The 19,982-nt window shown below is 48.0% G+C and overlaps 1 protein-coding gene across 2 annotated transcripts in view; it reads right to left on the bottom strand.

Moving 5' to 3' along the window:
- THRB (thyroid hormone receptor beta) overlaps positions 1-12,674 on the bottom strand; it is a 597,833-nt gene extending 585,159 nt beyond the window's left edge. Inside the window, exon 1 of one of the 2 annotated variants that reach the window (XM_078663973.1) lies at positions 12,507-12,674. The gene's annotated coding sequence lies outside the window, so the exon portion shown is untranslated. The remainder of the gene's footprint in view (positions 1-12,506) is intronic. The other variant, XM_078663978.1, reaches the window with a different exon arrangement.
- Positions 12,675-19,982: the final 7,308 nt, after the last annotated feature.

Raw genomic sequence — 19,982 nt, 5'->3', positions numbered from 1 at the left:
ACCCACGTCAGGGGGTCCTTGCAGCGATGGCTGTTCTGTGGCCCACCGTCACGGGGTCCTTGCAGCGCTGGCTACTCTACGGCCCACCGTCACGGGGTCCTTGGAGTACTGGCTGCTCTGTGGGGCATGGTCACGGGGTCCTTGCAGCACTGGCTGCTCTGCGGTCCACCGTCATAGGGTACCTGCGGCGCTGGCTGCTCTGTGGCCCACCGTCATGGGGTCCTTGCAGCGCTGGCTGCTCTGCGGCCCACCATCACGGTGTCCTTGCAGCGCTGGCTGCTCTGCGGTCCACCGTCATGGGGTCCTTGCAGCGCTGGCTGCTCAATGGTCCACCGTCATAGGGTACTTGCAGCGCTGGCTGCTCTGTGGCCCACCATCACGGTGTCCTTGCAGCGCTGGCTGCTCTATGGGGCACGTTCACGGTGTCCTTGCAGCGCTGGCTGCTCTATGGGGCACGTTCACTGGGTCCTTGCAGCGTTTGGCTGCTCTGCGGGGCACCTCTTCCCATTGGCACACGCTCCCTGGTCTGCTTTGACTCCTTTAAAAACTATCTCTTCTGTGCCATCATTTTTCAGGCTCTTCGTCCCCCAATTCGTGAGTAGTCTGGACGTCACGGTTGAGGCACTCCCCCCCCCCCCCCCCAGGTGAGTCCATTTACAGTATGAAAGGGACACATGCCGGGGGACTCTCCTTCAGTGGGACACCATCACCCGCCCCGCAGGACAATCCCTTGTTTCTGGGCACAACATTTTTTTGTGTTGCTAAACACAATGTATGGTTATATGACGAGTCGATTTGGATGTCCTTTGAAATCCACTCCATTTTTGAATTTTTACCCGTGATTTCACTAGGCCTGGGCGGTAAATCCCGTTCCGCTTGAGGAATTTGGGTAATTTCATGTTCTGCGGAGAACACGGAATTGCCAAAAATTACGCGATCCGCGGCTTCGCAGAGTTTTTTGCTTACCCGCGCTTTCAAAATGCGTGTTAGCGAGATATTTCACCCCGAGCACACAAACAGCGTTCGCAAACAGGAAAGAAGCATTACGAACGTGTGGAACAAGCAATTCCGCGTGTTTGCGGAATTCCTGCGTGTTTGCTGCTGAGATTTTTTGCAGTTTCGCGGAGCTTTGCGTAGCGCAACTACACAAATTCCTCCCAGCCCTAGTTTTCACCCTATGTCTTGTGATTGCGCCTCTCCTTAGACTACATACCTTTACAGGAACAGATGTGACTGTGGTTATTTACCCTTGTCGTTTTACTTGCTCTTTTCCCTTCTGGTGTTCTCCAGAAGGTATACCTTAATTTTCCTTTTTTCACGTGTTTACATTCACCGAGGACTACGACACGAGTCCATACTGCAGGGGACGTGATTCTTCCTTCACATACGCACACCGTGCCCTCGAGAGTAGATGAGAATCCCCCAGTCCTGATTAAATGCCACGATCCAACTGGACGATCAGGGAGAGATGCCGAACAGCCACCGACGACAGAATGCCCGCGTGCACTGCCCTCTGCTGCATCACGGGGGTACTGGGAGCACCCCTTGGACTGGACTGGCTGGACGCCGTCCCCACCCCACACCAGCCCACAACCAGAGCGCCATGCAAGGACAGCTGTAGGTAATGGGCCCATCTCACTACTTCAAATACACGGTTTGCCTCGCGGTGTTTGGACCTGTATATGTTCATTTTGAGCTCATACATGTTCGCTGCCCGCAAGTGCATGCACCTGGGAACACCCCCCCTTCAGGTGCCTTCAGGGCAGAATGAAAGGAACATTCCGTTGGGCTGGACATGCCTACTTAACAACAGCATAACCAAGCCCAATCTGAACCTGACTGCTAAGATATCATTATCACGGACTGCTATAACATTATTACTGACTGCTATGATGTCATTATCACTGACTGCTATGATATCATTATCACTGACTGCTATAACATTATTACTGACTGCTATGATGTCATTATCACTGACTGCTATGATATCATTATCACTGACTACTATAACATTATTACTGACTGCTATAATATCATTACTGCCTGCTATGATGCCATTATCACTGACTGCTATGATATTATTATTCACTGACTGCTATGATAGCATTATCACTGACTGCTATGATATCACTGATACCATTATCACTGACTGCTACAAGATCATTATCACTGACTGCTATGATAGCATTATTACTGACTGCAATGATAGCATTATAACTGACTGCTATGATAGCATTATTACTGCCTGCTATGATAGCATTATAACTGACTGCTATGATAACAGTATCAATGACTGCTATTATATCATTATCCTGACTGCTGTTCTATCAGTGTTACCATCATCACTGACTGCTATTATATTGATTCCATTATCACTGATTACTGTGATATTATCACAGACTGCTATGAGATCATTATCACTGACTGCTATGATATCATTATCGCTGACTGTTACGATATAATTATTAACCCTTGCTCAACATTGTAAGTCGCGGTGAGGCATGGATCTGGCTTGCAAACAACAAAACACAAAAGAAAAAACAAGAAACTTTTTTAATTGTGTCTGTAATGATGAAATAAAGAAGATCTCTCATGAAAGTTGGGGTTCGAGGCCAAAGCCCACTCTGACCAGATCTTAAAAGCCCTGATAAACAATTTCTATTTTATTAGCCAGCCTTTAAAACAGTCAAAATTAACTAATATATGTTGCAACATTACGGATGTGAATTTGTTTAAGTTACTGTTCAGCACATGTGTGCATTTAACACTAATGTTTGTGTATGTAATCCTAAATTTGTCAGTTAAAAAGAATGGAATAACATGGGGTAAACCTATTTGCTCAGGATCACACAGCTTGCAGAGCACACAAATTAGAATTTGAGGCCGTTTTCCAAGACACGCATTTCACAACCCTCTCCATATTATTCTCGATTTACAGAACAGACCGATGCTTTTTCGTAGCTGTGTTTCATGATTACATCAATACACCTGCGCAGAAAGAACACGATCAAAAATCTTGACATTCTACAGACATATTTCTAGAAATGAATTACAGAAACCGAGTGCAATTGAATAGCTCGATCATCAAAAGCAGAAACGCGTACAAAGATCTTCAAAATGAGTATGTCAGGAGATTAGATTACAATGCACCTCTCCAAAGAACATTAATCAGTGCAAGGAAATTGAGCACTTTACTTCCATGTCAACAGCTCTGCCCTCCAATGACTCGGCAGCACAATGCCTGCACAAGATGTGCTCGGGAGCTATTTCCTCAGGCAGTCAATAAAAGAAATGAAAGAATCTGTGAAAACACTGAAAGCCCCGGCTCTGAATGGATGAAGTTCGGCTTTGCTGCTTGATACACGCACCTTCTGAGAAACATTTATTTAAAATGCATTTAAGTGGGAGCAGCGCAGTGCTCATTTCAGAACAAGGGGGGCGATTCACAGAACTAATCTGAGACAAAATCCTAAATTTACTACTTTTGGTATTCACAGAAGGCATTTAGTAGTAGTAAAGTTAGTATTTTGTCTTAAATTAGGATTTTGTCTTAAGTTAGGATTTTGTCTTAAATTAGGATTTTGTCCTAAATTAGGATTTTGTCCTAAATTAGAATTTTCTCTTAAATTAGGATTTTGTTCTAAAATAAGACAAAATCCTAATTTAAGACAAAGTACTAGCTTAAGACAAAATACTAAATCTTAAGACAAAATACTAACTTAAGACAAAATACTAAATCTTAAGACAAAATACTAACTTAAGACAAAATACTAAATCTTAAGACAAAATACTAACTTTACTACTACTAAATGCCTTCTGTGAATACCAAAAGTAGTAAGTTTAGGATTTTGTCTCAGATTAGTTCTGTGAATCGGCCCCCCGAAACCTATACTGTGTTGCAGCAGCCTTACCACATCCAGCAGGTTACTGTACTTTTGGGGGCAAATCCACAAGTGAGACAGAGGGGAGAGTGTCTACGGCCTACAAAACAAGCATTTGCAATGCAATAGGTCTCGCAATTGTGAGATTTTGAGCTATTGGCATCGTACATGACAATGCCTTTTATTTATGTGTTTAGAAAACCTGCAACAATAAAAGGCATTGTCATTTACAATAACAACAGGTCAAAATTTCTCAAAAGCGAGACCTATTGCATTGCAAATGCTTGCTGTTTACAAGCGCCCCATGCTGCGCTTTCAAGTTAATTTAGGCCACGTCCCTTCCTTTAGACCAGCCGTATCTAAAAGGTCCGCTGCTCATAAAGTGAAAGCGTGGTCTGGGGCACTTTTTTTTACCACAAAAAGCATTTGTTTGTCAAGTTGTCAAACAAATGCTTTATTTGTAAAAGCGCCCCAGTAAAATGCACATGGTGGGCTGAATGCGCTGATTATTGTAGGAAAGCATGTAGTGCCTGCAGTCACAGAAACTCGTTAAAGAAAATGAAGCTCACAGACTAAATAAGATATTTGTGTAACAACCAAAGTAAAAGGGCCAGTCCTCAATGGAGGTTACAAATGAAGACAAGCCGGTACTAAGGAGGGACTAACAAGCCTATTAACAAATCAGAAGCCATCATTTACAAAGGACAATAAAACAGGCCAATAACAAATGTGGGTGGAGAGTGGGCGGTGCTCCAAGTACATACTCCAATGCAGCGTGCCTCACAGAGCCGCGGTATGCGCTGCCCAGGCTCGACCTAAAAAACTGTAGAAAAAGAATGGTGCGGCAGTATCAGTGACTGACAATGCCCACACTCAGAACAGAAATGGTACTAGGGACTGTCAGGGTGCATGATGACTGGACCCTGCCAGCAGCCTCCAGCACCTGGCCATCCCCTGCATCCCTTCACATGCTGGCCAATCCTGCCTGCCTCCATGGCCAGTACATCCAGGCCAGGCAGGCTCCAGCACCTGGCCATCCCTGCACCTCTCAGCATACTGGACATCGCTACCCACCTCCAGTACCTGGTCATTAATCCCTCCCTGCCTCCAGTACCTGGTCGTCCATACCTGCCTGCCTTCAGTACAGGAGTTAGCTGTTCACCGGTCTTGCCAGCAGCCCACAGCCACAGGTTACTGATCAACCTGGGCCTTTCATTTCGTTTACCACGAACATCAATGAAGAAATCTGAGAGCCTAGACAGCCCAGCTTTCATATCCACAGCCAGAAGCAATATTGCTGTTTTTCTGGTGCCCTCTCCCCTGCCTTCACCTTGGTCCTGATGAAGACCCCACCCACAATGGGCAAAATTGGCTGTTCCGTTAAGGGGTCGAAACGTCGACACTTCTTTACTATATTGTCAGACATATATGTCATATACATATAGACATATATCTGTATTTATGTTATGATTTGACAGTTAATGCATTTGCAGGAAACTGTTTGGATAGTTCATTATTAATTTACTGATGTATATATATATATGCGCAATAGTGTCCTTTCTCACAATCCCTCCCAAGCACTTACCACCTCACCCTTCTATGCACCTGTTGTTCTAAAATTATCCACTTAGGAATTGTTTTGTACTGTATAATTTCAATGTTGTGATGAAATAAAATCACATCCATTGGTTGGAAAACTGCATGGTGGGGCTTGACTTTGTTTGGATACAATAGATTAACTCTTGCAATTATCTATCTGTTTTAATTGCTCTCCTCTGGGACATTATTTTACTGTACCACTATTTACCCAGGCCCAGTGGCTTTTCGGGTTGCTTGAATGTTACATATGCCTCCACAACCTGTTCATCCATTCCTGTCTGTCTCCAGTACCCGGGCATCCATTCCTACCTGCCTCCAGTATGGCCACCCATCCCTGCCTGAGTGGCCCATGTTTTTCGTTGGATTCGAGGCTGGTGCTGTCCAATACCCTGGTTGCGGAACACCACAACTCCTAGTTTTGATTCCACCCCCTTTTCCACCATCCTTCCCTTCTCTCTCATTGTCTCAGTCCAACAAACTCTTTGTCATCCCTGCTTTCTCTCTTTGTCTCCATTGTTCTACCTTTGTCTTCTTTCTTCACTCTCCCCTTCTCTGTCTTTTTCTCTCTTACGCGAGGTCAACGGAGTGGCACTGCCCAACACCGGGAGCACCCCGCACAAATTAGGCACTCGCGTTAATAGCATCAAAGTGAAGCTTTGCATTGTTCTCTGGGTCCGGTGTATGCAGGACCCATCACAAATTAAGCTCTCATAGATCTTTTTTTTTCTTTAAACAGGCCCACCCCCTTTCCCCAGTTTTGTCTGTATTGTTTCTCAGCTTGTATATTAAGTTTATTTTAATATCCCAAACCTGGCCGCTTTCAATTTCAGACTTCTAATAGAAAATCGTGAGATCCTGTGACAGAGTCCTGGAAATGTTTGTAAACACAGATTCCAATTTACGAGTTCACATTGTTTACATCTATTTATGTGGTTACAACACGTAATAAAAACGCTAAACTTAAAAAGAAGAATAGAATGACAGGCCCGTGGCACGGCCTAATGACGTAGCGGGCACCCCAAACGCGCACACTGCTGGTGAGAAGCAGGAGGTCCTGTCCCTGCTTCCCACAGTCAGGGAGGGTGGTCAGGTGGCCCGCCCTGCTCCCCTGAAAGGACACACTTGCGGCCTCGGATCACTCAGCCCGAGCCCCGCCCCTCAGGCGCCCTTTAAAGTATGCTCAGCAGGTTGGGCGCCTGCCAGCTCCGGGGTTCACGCACTGCTGTTCCCGGCACAGAAGGGCCGGCGCGCTCCCTGCCCCGGGCACACGCTCCGGCTGTTTATCCCGCTGCTGAAACACCAAAGGCTTCTGGAAAACCATAAAATTTAGAGTTTTTTCAGAGGTGCACCATAAGTGTAGCCTTTATTATTCAAGAGGAAACAGCAGTGGTCGGCGCTCGCTGCGTTTCAGGCTGTCCTGTATTTTGCAATGTTATATAAAAATGGTTTCACATTTTCAAGGGGTGACGCAACATATGGCGCCCTTCCTAAAAACTTTGTGTGTTTGCTTCAAGTCTTCGGCTGCTGCAGTTCTTTCTCTCTTCAAGCCGGTGGACGCATGACGTCCAAAAAGATGACCGTCTTTTCTTGCATAGCACGCACTCTCTCTTCTAGGCGCTTGTAAGATTTTAGGTTACAAATCTTGTGTTAATGAAAAGTAACAGATTAAGAGCAGTAGGCAAGGGTGCAACGCAGGCCCCTGCAGCGCAACCCTCTAGGGGCCCCTAATGAACCCTAAACCAATAAATATTTATGACATATGGGAGACTAAGACCCCCTGCTACCCCCCCACCCCCCAAATGCTGGTGGGGCATTATTTTGTGTTGCACCACTAGTCTTGGGATCGAACCCCCGAAGTAGCCCATGCTTTGCACGCTGCCCAGATGGAGCATGAGGCTTCACCATAGAGTTGAAGGACCCCCCCCCCCCCCTCCCCTCCCCAGGCAATGAGTGGCAAGATTTTCCAACTTTCTTTAGATGGAAGCGGAATACCAAGTTTTGCAGGGCTCCAGATCAGGGCTTAATTTGAGCCAGTGGTTTCCGGTGCTCAGCACTGGCACTTAATTGTCAATACCAGTGCTTGTGACAGTCTGCCACATGGTGGCGCTGTCTGGCTAAATTAGAGATGGCCACAAAAGAAAGGTAATCATTAATTCAATCTACATTAAAAATGACTATTACCTGCCACCCAAGCCATTCTTACAGCTTTGGAGGTCTGAAAGAGTCAGAATTTCACACTTTTAATAGTGCGATGGTTAGTAGTTGTGTTGTTACTATCATTGGCAGCATAGCAGGGGCAATGTGTGGTGCAAGCTGCAGAGGCCTCCTGATGAGAACCCTGGCACTTTTTTTTTTAACACAAATTAAGCACTGCTCCAGACACTGGGATCTTGGCATCTGAGGGTAAGGTTCCTGGTAACTCAAGGAAGAGCTGAGACAAAACACATATTTTGGATGAACGGAGTATTAAAAATGTCATTAACTGGATCCAGTGTCGGGTGAGCTTGGCAGCAGAGGTGGGCGAGTCAAGGAATTAACAGGGAGAGCCGAACCAAGGGCCCAGCTCGGCTCTTAGAGCCGGTGAAAATGCTAGTCGTGTAAATCGTGCAACACACATGTGCAAATATGATAAAGTCTCTTCAAAATTCAAAAAAGTGTATCTCTTTAACACATATCAGCGTTTCACCTTACTGTATGTATATGCATAAAAACCATAAATAAAATATTTTTTTTTTAAAAAGAGAACTTCGGAATACCTCACTGCACTCTGAGGTATTCATTAAAAGTTTATAAACATCAACTTAGAAACATTCCTGCTCCACGCTTTCCCTTACAACAATACCATTCGTGAACTGTGCGGCAAGACAGCTGTCACGTGTATCAAGTACATGGCCTAAATTCAAAGCATGTTTCTCTCCAACACGTATCCTGCACTTATTTGAATGTGTTCTCATATGCAATAATGAACAAAAAGTGAGGCACAGCGTCATGTAATATTTGCCCAGGATGACAACATGTGGTCAAGTTTGGATTGAGCCATGATCTCTGGTTTCACTTTGTGCAATCCAGCCACTAGATGAGCTTTCACTTTCTTCTGTTTTACATCAAGTTTAATGCTTGTCTTTAATTAATTGGGGACGGACCAGGCACTGGATACAGGAAGGGTTGGCCAACATGTGGAGGACGGCAGGGTTGGCTAGGTACTGGGTGCTGCCAGGGATAGATGACCGGGTATTAGAGGCTGCCAGACCTGGTAACGCCCCCCCCCCCCCAACTTCACAGAACTGCTCTGTATAAGAAGTTATATAAGTCAAAAGAGACAGGCGTGACCGAATCGAATCAAAGTGTGAAGAAAAAACGAAATGATTATTGGAAAACTAAGTATAATCTTGAACAAAACGACGTCATGGACGTTTCACAAACCAAAAGGCTACCAAACAAACCCGCCCCCCGTTCGACAAATCACAGCAGTAGGTCGACAGAATTCTGGCCGAGTCACAAATGTTTCAGTTGAAAGCAACTAGAAAATTGGCAAGACTCGGGCTGTGATTGCGTGGAGTCGAGAAGGTTTGCATTTTTTGTTCCAACACTAGAGTCACCTGCTGTTTGCAGGGACCGCACAGAAAGTGCAGTGCCTTCGTCTGGCAAAAACCGGAATAGGGGAAACAACCCTTGTCATATGCAACCCTCGAAACTCGAGTGTTCGCCGCTGGGCCGGCGCCTTAGTCTGCACTTTTAAAAGGATCTCTTCTGACATGCCAGGCTTTAAACCACAATACCACTTCTGTCGCAGCAGCGCAGCACGTGGGCGTCAAGGCAGCTACGTTCTTGCACGCTAGAAACATGAAACCAGGCCTTGGCAGCGCCCGCTGGATTTGCCATCTTAAATTGCATCAGATGTAAACATGCCTTTCAAAAAACATTGTTATTTTTTCAGTTCTCTTGAAAGGGGTTGGCGCTGCACACAAAATTGAAAGCAAATGCATGAAGCTATGAAGCTTTAAATAGCTTCCTAGAGCTATACGGCGTGCTTCTAAGCGCTCTAGCTTGCAAGTGCATAAGGTGGGGGATGTCACAAACCCAATATGTCACCATAGATCCGAGAGGCCTCCTCTTTGCACTATGTCTTATCGGCGCTGTACCCAGAGTCGCCCCCCTCCCCCTCTTAATGCTGGAACTCTAAACTCCCAATTAATTCTCCATCCGCTAGCGCTTCCCCATACAGGATATGGCTTCACTAGCCCGACTCTAGCCCCTTGCAGCTCAGCTGGTCCTTGCACGGGCACCGGGCCGTGCCCACTCCACACGCACAGGCAGGCCTGCACACTGGCGGGACAACTTGTACTGACAGGGCGGGGACTCATCCTTTATTGACAGGGGCTTCGCTCACACGGGTAGGCATGTCAGTCTTTTCACTGACCCCCTCCACGTCATGTCTAGCAGTGTGGCCAATCCCTGCTCCAGACCGAAAGGTCGTTCCTGCGTGACCCTGCGCACATTCACCATCCATTCAATTTCACTGACCAGCATTCCCTTCCACTGACAGCGCACGCTATGCCCCTGACAGCGAATGGCTCCACTGACAGCGACCTCTATGCCCCTGACAGCTAATGTCTCCACTGACAGCGCACGCTATGCTCCTGACAGCGCACTCTATGCCCCTGACAGCGAATGGCTCCACTGACAGCGACCTCTATGCCCCTGACAGCTAATGTCTCCACTGACAGCGCACGCTATGCCCCTGACAGCGCACTCTATGCCCCGGACAGCTAATGTCTCCACTGACAGTTAATTCCCTTCCACTGACAGCGCACGCTATGCCCCTGACAGCTAATGTCTCCACTGACAGGGCAGTCTTTTCACTGACAGCGCACGCTATGCCCCGACAGCTAATGTCTCCACTGACAGGGCAGTCTTTTCACTGACAGCGCACGCTATGCCCCCGACAGCTAATGTCTCCACTGACAGCGACCTCTATGCCCCTGACAGCTAATGTCTCCACTGACAGGGCAGTCTTTTCACTGACAGCGCACGCTATGCCCCCGACAGCTAATGTCTCCACTGACAGCGACCTCTATGCCCCTGACAGCTAATGTCTCCACTGACAGCGCACGCTATGCCCCTGACAGCGCACTCTATGCCCCGGACAGCTAATGTCTCCACTGACAGTTCATTCCCTTCCACTGACAGCGCACTCTATGCCCCTGACAGCTAATGTCTCCACTGACAGGGCAGTCTTTTCACTGACAGCGCACGCTATGCCCCGACAGCTAATGTCTCCACTGACAGGGCAGTCTTTTCACTGACAGCGGACGCTATGCCCCGACAGCTAATGTCTCCACTGACAGCGACCTCTATGCCCCTGACAGCTAATGTCTCCACTGACAGGGCAGTCTTTTCACTGACAGCGCACGCTATGCCCCCGACAGCTAATGTCTCCACTGACAGCGACCTCTATGCCCCTGACAGCGCACTCTATGCCCCTGACAGCTAATGTCTCCACTGACAGGGCAGTCTCTTCACTGACAGGGTATGTACCCGCAGAATCAGCGAACCCTGCCCCGCACTCTGACAGTGGACCCCCACCGGGCGGCCATTGTTTCTTTCACTGACAGGGCATTCACCCACTGATAAAGCCTTACCCTTCCCTCTTACGTGGCATTCTCCCACTTGCAGGGCATGAGGGGGCACTCTCCACACTGCCAGGCATCCATGCACGTTCGGTCACTGAGGGGAATTCTCCCACGCGCAGAGCATCGACCTTCCACTGACAGGGCATTTTGGGACCCGCAGGGCACTGCCATCCCCGCTGGCGGGGCAGTCTCCGCGCTGCCAGGAATCGCTGGCACTGGGCCGGCAGTGAGGACACTAGGGGGCATGCTCCCGGTTGTAAGGCAGGACTCTCCCCACTGACACAGCTTTCTCGCACTTGCAGGACACAGTTGACACTGACTGGCATTTTACCCACGCGCAGGACATTGCCATCCCACTGACATGGCATTCACCCATTGATCACGCATTCTGGGTCTCGCAGGGCATTGCATTACCACTGACAATGCATTCTGGGACTTGCAGGACATTGCCCTCCCACTGACAAGGCATTCACCCACTGATCATAGAATGCACATTCTATTCTATGCACTGATCAAGCATTCTCCCACTTGCAGGGAACAGCCCTTTCCACTGTCGGGGCACTTTCAACACTGTCGGAGCATTCCACAGATGACACTGCTCCCTCCACTGGCAAGGCAATACCCCAAACCCCCTGCAGGGCACCGCTGGCACTGATGGGCATTCCCCTACTTGTGGCACACTGCCCTCCACACTGACAGGTCAGTCTCCCCCCCTGCAGGGCACTGATGGGCATTCTCCCAGCTGCAGGGCACTGCTGACACTGAGGGGCATTCTCCCACTTGCAGGGCACCGCTGACACTGAGGGGCATTCTCCCACTTGTAGCACCCCCCCCCCCCCCCACCCAACTGGCATGGCATTCCCTCACTGATCACACATTGTCCCACTGCCCTCGCCACTGACAGGTCAGTCTCCCCCCTGCAGGGCACTGAGGGGCATTCTCCCCCCTGCAGGGCACTGCTGACACTGAGGGGCATTCTCCCCCCTGCAGGGCACTGCTGACACTGAGGGGCATTCTCCTACTTGTAGCACACTGCCATGGCATGGCATTGCCTCACTGATAAGGCATCCTCCACTGCCCCCTCCACTGACGGGGCACTTCCAAGAGTGTCGCAGCATTGCACTGATGACGCAGCTCTCCCTCCCCACTGACAGCTCAGTCTCCCCCCTGCTGACACTGACGCTCACTCTCCCACTTTCAGGACACTGCCCTCCCCACTGACGCTGCACTCTCCCCCGTGCAGGACAGCGCTCCTGGGGACCCTTCCTAGCAGCAGCAGCAGCGCCCCCTCCCTCCCCAGCCCTGGCTGGACACCCCTGCCTGACTGACAGCCTCCCTCCTCCCCAGCCCCAGCTGTCAGTGACGGGACACCGCTGGCGCGAGCCGCTCTCACCTGACAGGTGCGCCCCGGGGGTGCTCGCGCGCGCCGCTCTCTCTCGCCGCCGCTGCTCGCGCCGCTCCTGCTGCTGCTGCTGGAGTTGTTGGTCTCGCGCTACTGTCCTGGGCTGACCCTTCCAGGAGCCGCGGCGCGCGCGCGCTGGGGGCACGTGCTCGCGCTCCCTTTCGCACGAGACGGAGGGGGGTAAACTGGGGAGGGGAGTGCCGGCGACACTGAAGAGGGACCAAGTCGAAGCTGCGACGCCGCCCTCAACCCCCCGGGCCGTTTCACAGCGCAGTTTCATATCCCGCACACAATAAAACAGATGATAAGGACTCAAATCAAAATTATAACGGTATATTAATTTTAATTTACATATCATTTAGTAAAAGTATTTCTAAATGTTCGATACCGTAAAATATATTGAAACACTTTTCTTTATGCGATTCTTCAGTAGAATACAAATTTTTATTCAGTTAGTAATTATATTACACGCAAAGGTGTAGAATTAAAGGAGTTGTGTTCGACGGCATTGGAGTTATGAAGACGGCTGCCTCTTCCAAGATGGCCGCTGTATTGTGCGGCTTCCTGCGCAGGCCCTGCAGCGCCCGGAGCAGTGGGTTCACCTTCTGTGTCTGGCTCACCTCACACGCAGTTCAAGCTCAGGCAGGGCCGGGGAGGCTCGGCTGTCTGCACGCTTCACCCCGGCTCCAGAGCGGTCCCCGCGGGGGAGCCGAGCCTGCTCGCACGCAGAGCCGTCTGAACACTGTCACTCTCGCGCCGCAGCCTGAAAACACATTCCAGGGGGCTTAGCCCCCTCTGAAGCTGCACACACTATACATTTGTGGTGCACGGTGACAAATTATTCACCCAACTACCGTGGGAACTCGGCACTAGAATATGTAGTAGACCTTTGTACTCTCTACCATTCCTATGTGACTCTTAGAGTTTATCCATTTGTATCTCTTCTTTGAGTGACTTTACAACGTGTACATTTACAATTTGTTTTCTGTTTGTATCTCTTCCTTGAGTGACTTTACAACTTGTACATTTGCAATATTTTTTTTCTGTTTGTATCTCTTCCTTGAGTGACTTTACAACTTGTACATTTGCAATATTTTTTTCTGTTTGTATCTCTTCCTTGTGTGACTCTACAACTTGTACATTTACAATTTTTTTCTGTTTCTATCTCTTCCTTGTGTGGCTTTATAGCTTGTACATTTGTAATTTTTTCTGTTTGTATCTTTTATGTAACTCATGTAATCCTAAGTCCTTAATTATCGCAACTGGTTCTTATGTAAAGCGCTCTGACACCTTCAGGTAATGTTCGTGCTATATAAAATCGCATTAAATAAATAAATAAATACAATAGCCCATAAGGCAGTGGCATTGGGCTGGGGCGGAGCCAAGGCTCTGGTGCCAGGAAGGAAGCAGCTGATCCGTCAGAATGCCTCTGGCAAATACCCATCAAGCATTGCGTAGGCTTAGTTACTTGCAAACTTTAATTGGATCCCGACCATCGTTTGCATATTATTTACTGGAAGAAAGGCGCAATAAAAGAAAAGGGCACTGTAGAGAAGGCGCTGCTTCCCGGTGTACTCCTTATATTCTGTAGCAACTTTGTTTTCATAACAGTCAGTGTGTGGCAAACCTTCTTCTGAGCCGCTGCCAATTGGATGTGTTCGTTTGTCACATGCTGCTAAATATTCTGCAGCTTTTTTTCCCGCCACCTCACCTAGCAGGAGTCGCAACTTATATTTATATTTTAGCTGATTTTTTTTTTTGAAACTCCCACCAAAACTATATCTCATCGCTGTGTCGTGGTTGTTAGAGTGGACAAGAAAGTGGACTTCATCTGCAATAAAATTGTGTTTCATTGCTTGCAGGTAGATCCTACCTTACTCTGTTTCCAAGTGTGTGAGTGTACAAGGTATGCGTCTGGCTCTGTTTCCCGTGTGTGGTCACGTACCCTGCATTTGATCATTGTGTTAAGTGATTTTTATTTTCATTAGGAATTCTACAAGATCGCAGGCCTTCAATGAAGTGTAAATATTGATTACTTTTGAGAATACTCCACCTCAACCAGGAGAAAATGCAGGGAGTGGGAGGGTAACATCACCCACCATACAGCAGTATAACCACCCTCTATCGCACATCACTTCCTGACCATAGCCACTCACATGAAGGGGAGCCCTGCGGCTGCAGGGGGGCATGGTGAGTCGTAATGACTGTGACGAGGACAGAAGGGACTAAGTATAGTGAGATTTGCTAGTACGTAACTGGGCAGTATCCCTACGTCCCCTGTCATCTTCCCTTATTTTTGAGGCTTGCCCAAGCAAAAGCTGGTCTTCACAACCAACCCAAAAACTTGCTAGAATATTGAAAACACATTACACAAATTATGCCCTGTACATGTTAATCATTATAACAGTAAAACAATCAAACTAAGCAGAAAATGCTGCCTTTAGCATATTTTTCCAAATGATTTGCCCTCCATAGCACTCTCAATCCGATATTTTTTCACATACTTGGGAACTGAGGCCCAAGTAATCACTCTACAGAACTCAGCTTCCTCAATGAACTCTCTGAGCTTCCTCCAGGGAGCTGACACTCCTCTAGTAGCTCTACTTTGTATCTCTTCAGGTAGAGAAACATCAGCCAGAGCATATGCCAACCCAGTACTACCCCAATGTTGCCCCCACAACCTAAAGGGCTGGTGTCCGTTGTTATTAGCATATTTGGTGGCAAATGAAGAGCAGGTCCCCTGCTCAATGATTCCTCTTTCAGCCACCATTGCAACTGCTCCCTGATGAGGTCTGTAATCAGGATATTTCTCTCAAAGTCCATGGAAGATTGTTTCTAATACTTCATCAGGTGAGCCAACAGAGGTATATACATTCTTGCTCTGTACCAGACTGAGAATTACTGTTTCCAGCATTGATTTCCATATTGCGTCCTGAGGGTCTGGAGTTGGAATAATCCTAGAATCCAATGGAGTCTCCAGTAACTCTATCTAATTTCCTTTCTTCACCACCTGACAGACCCACTTGTGGAAAGTAAATTCCTCCCAACCCGTTAGGAGAAATATAACAGGATGGGGAGACAGGTTCCTGGCATAGTCAGGAGTGCTGTATCTGGCCGGAGATCCAGATTTTCTCTTATGCGCGACTTTTTTCCTATTACCTTTGCACTTTTTCGCCTATAAAAAGAGTACTGCTTTTGCTGTCTAGATTATCTGGCAGGTTGTCGAAAAGAGTATTTGGAAAAAAGAGGAGTGAGAACCTGATCCTAAATTACCACCAGAATGTCTAAAGGACTGCAAGTGTTTTTTTTTTGTGGAGATTCTATGTAACTTCTCCTAAAGGTCAGAGCCAAAGAGCTTGCTAAACTTTAAAAACGCGATCCGGTCTGCCCTGCAATGCTGTGGAGACAAGACCTGGCCGCGCGCACAACGTTATCCTATGGGGAAACCCTGCGCGCGGCCAGGTCTTGTCTCACTTCGGCGTTCTCAGACTGCTGAGACGCCGACTATAGTTCTCTGGCGAGAACGCGCTTTCAGCGCGTTACTAGCCGAGACCTAAAAAGGGAGTTAGTTGTATGGCTACTGATTTCTGTGTCACATCAGTGTGTCAGTCCTTCTAATAAAGGTATCTTTTAGCTGAAATGGTGGCACCCCCTGCAAGTCTGGAAGCCGTCACAATATCAAAAGAGATATCAGGCAGAATCTCCACTTGTTTCTGTGAGGCTTCATGAAGTTTAGAACATTCTGTATTCTCATGAACTTCATCAAACAGGTTCTTGATGTCGGAGATTAGTGACTGTGAAGTGTTAGTCCCACAAATGCCAGGTCTCCTCGCTAAATTACCCCCAGCTTAGGGCTTCTTTAAAGCTGAGTCAATTTTCTTTTCAGTCTGGTCCTTAAGAATAGTCTCCTTGGCCATAGATGTCCAGCCAACTAGATCGGCACCCAATGAGTCCACAGCCACAGATTCCATCGTGGACATACCAATGTCTTCTAACAGATAAAGCTTGGACATAGATCAAGGAACATTGATCTTACCCAGATCCAGTGACGTACCAAGAGGAGGCTGTCCGCCCCGGGTGGCATGAGTTTTGGGGGCAGTGACCCTGCCCGCTCTTTCCTGTGGCCGCGAGGGGTAGCAAACGCAGGAATTGATTGCCAGCACCCTTCGTCGCTCTTATGACTGCTGCGGGGCAGCAAGACTGAGACCGCCATGGGTGGAAAAAGGCAGAGCTACTCCACTGCCCGATCCTTCTATTTCCTCTTTGACCATATCAGCAACATATTAATGAATAGGAAGACTAAGGGCTCCAGGCTGCTGAGATTTCCTAAGAACATTTTCAGAAGAGGTACAGGGTAACTCCTCCATAGGAAATCCCATATTCTGGTGAACTCTGTCCAAAACCTCGGGTTGCATGATCTCCATATCACTATATTTACCCTTTAAATAAGAAGGAAGCGCATCTTCTCCTCAGCTCCAGAACTGGAAACAGAAGAGTACTTGTAGCCATCCAAGGGCTTAGAACCCTGAGGATTATTGCCAGAGGACATGGTCTCCAGTACAATCCTTTTAATCTTGTCCTCCAAGGATTTGTACTACCGCTTAGCCCTTATCCTATCTCTAGAGGGAGAAGAGCAGGATGAAGAGGTGTCAGAAAAACATTCTCTTTCTAGCATGTTTGCCCATTCAGCAAATAAACACAGAATAAAGCCCCACAAAACTGTCTTCAAAACACAGCTCCAGGAGAAAATGCCTTCAGCAACTCTGATTCTGCCACCAAAAAGCGATACAAGCAAAGAAATGCCAAATTTTAAGATTTAAATAACCCCCGTAACTTGTGCGCAGTGACAGAATCAAGCGCACCTGACCTGTCAGCTGAAATCATTCCAGAGCACGGACAGACACATACCTTGCATGACCAATGAACCAGCCCTCGCACTGTTAAATATAAGATTACGATGTGAACATTACAGACACCATCTTGTCCCGCTTAGGCCTTTGCGAGCGCGTAAGCGGCAGCCATTTTAGACACTGTGGCCAGTTCGTAACATTGCCGATCGCCTGCACGTCTCCCCGACCCCGCAATGATCCCCCACGCGCTGGCAGCCCCCAAACGCACATGCTAGAATCATAAAGCATCTGCAGAGCGACCCTGCCCCGAAGCCACTTCCCGTGCCGAGTCCACATACCCTTTTATCCCTTGTGCACAAACAGGCCCTTTGACAATCTCCTCCCCTGCACCAGGCTGCTCGATCCGATCCCAGACCATAACCAACCCCTGCGGACACAGTTTATTGCCCCATACAGTAGGATTCCGCCTCTCATCAAAGGAGCCGGAATTAATCAATGCCACAACCCCATGAGATCCGACCGATAGCGCGTATTTAAGCTCCTGCCGGAATGCCCAGCTGCGTGATAGCAATCACCTGCTGAGATCAGGGGTGGGGATACAGTACTGTCGATATATGTGGGAACGGGCCTGAAGCGGGGATTCCAAAGATGGTTTATAATACATCAAAGTAATGTCAGGAATGTGTTACACTGCAATAAAGAAATAAAACTGTATATAAAAGGCCAGGCCACAGAGAAGCAGTTAGAGCACCTCGAAACGACGCCCTGTTCGTCGGTCCTGAAGTGTTTTCCTTCGAAGATTAAATCAGTTTCCTGCTTTCCAATTCCCAGCGCCCGCCTCTTTATTTGATAACTACGATTGAACTAGGGGTGACTAACGCCAAGCAGTACTTGAGGATATCTGGGGAAAATCTGCTTTGTTCAACAGCACCTTCAATGAAAGGGACAATATGCATGGGAGCACCAGGCCAGTGTAGAAATCCAAATTAATGGGCAACACCAATCGATAGCCAAGGCCCGGTGAAACCAGCCTGTTCCACAGACCCTCCAGGACAAGACCACAACCACAGGTCAATCCTTGAAGGAAAGAGGGCGTGGCCAGAGTACTCAAGTGACACTGGCATCCACCACTGACAACATGATTCGGTCATAGGACTCTCCATAGAAGGGGGGCAGGGACAAGTTATACCTCCTGTCCCTCTCATTCTTTGATGCAATGCCCTAAATCCCTCTGTCCGGCACAAGGGAAACCTAGGCCTTGGAACATGACCCCTGCTGACGTCATAGACTGTCAATCTGTCTCTTGGATGTGGACTTGCTGCTGATGACTTCTGCAGAGTGACAGATAGGTCACTTGTGTATTTCAAAGAGAGTAGGGCTCCGACAGCACATTTGTTTCACACCTGGCTCTGAAATTTGAAATGGCCAGAATTTGTTATTAGCTTTGACATTGCACTTGTCCTGAGAGTGCATTTCCTTAATTACATCACTTATAGTTTCTTTTATACTGCTTTGGAGAATATATAATAATAGCTCTGAGTACCTGCTAGAGTTAAGTGATCTCAGTAAAATAGGTGAATACTTATATTTCTGTTTTTTTTTACCATAATGCCTTAGAAGTGTATGCAGGATGTAGACACGATCCATGGCATCTGGTGTGGGATCACTGAGCGGCAGTGGCGGCTCCTCTGCTAAGGCGGAGGAGCATTTTCTCACTACTCTGTGAGCAGTTTAAAAAGGAAAAATAAAATGATAATAATGCAAAGTTATTATCATTTCTTTTTTCCTTCCTGGCTTAGGTGTGGGCCGAGGGGGCTGGACTGGCCAGAGCAGGGGTCAGGGGGAGGAGTGGTTTGCACTCTCTAAGTGCTCATGATTGTTGGTCTGGCCGTCTTGGGTCGGGCAAACAGTCATGCGCACTTTGCATGTTCTCCACCAGCTGTATTGCACAGCCTGGGTGGAGAACATGCACAGGCTCATAGTCCCCGTCTGAGAGCCGAACTACAGAGCTCAGACCAAACGCTGCTGATAGCAGCGTCATGATTGGCTAGGGGACCAAACAGGACGAGAGGCATGGGTGGCCCGCAGGTAAGTGGATTTCTTTTTTTAATCTTACCCCTCTTCCCTGCCTCACCACCCCATTAAGCAGCTGCTGCCATTGCTGAGCAGGTTATAATTAAGCATCTTGTAATCGAGGCCTCAGAGGGCGAGCAAAAGGTCTACTACTAAATCACGTCCCTGTAGACCGGCAGGCCTACCTTGTGCACTTACTCCATAAGCCCAGTACAAGGTTAATGTTTTTAGGTCTCGCCTAGCGACTCAGCGTATGTGCTGCTCGCCTTGGCGAGTTCAATTGTTGTCGGTTTCTTGGCCGAAGGGGGACAGGACATGTGCACGTGTGTGGAAGACAGGACATGTGCATGCGTACGTCTGACGGCTTAGCAGAAGAGACAGCAGAAGTGCGCATACGGGTGACAGGAGATGTGCACGCGAACAGCTCTGCTCAGTCGCTCCCTCTCTCCCTCCCTGTCTGCGCGCATGCAGGACAAGAGATATGCACGCGTTCAGAGCACAACGCGCGCATGGCGAGCTTTCTCTTTCTCTGTTTTGTTTTCCT

Source organism: Lissotriton helveticus, chromosome 10 (genome assembly GCF_964261635.1).
Source record: "Lissotriton helveticus chromosome 10, aLisHel1.1, whole genome shotgun sequence".
NCBI classification, from domain to species: Eukaryota; Metazoa; Chordata; class Amphibia; order Caudata; family Salamandridae; genus Lissotriton; species Lissotriton helveticus.
Note: the sequence above shows the minus strand (reverse complement) of the source record. Positions and strands in the feature narration are given on the sequence as shown.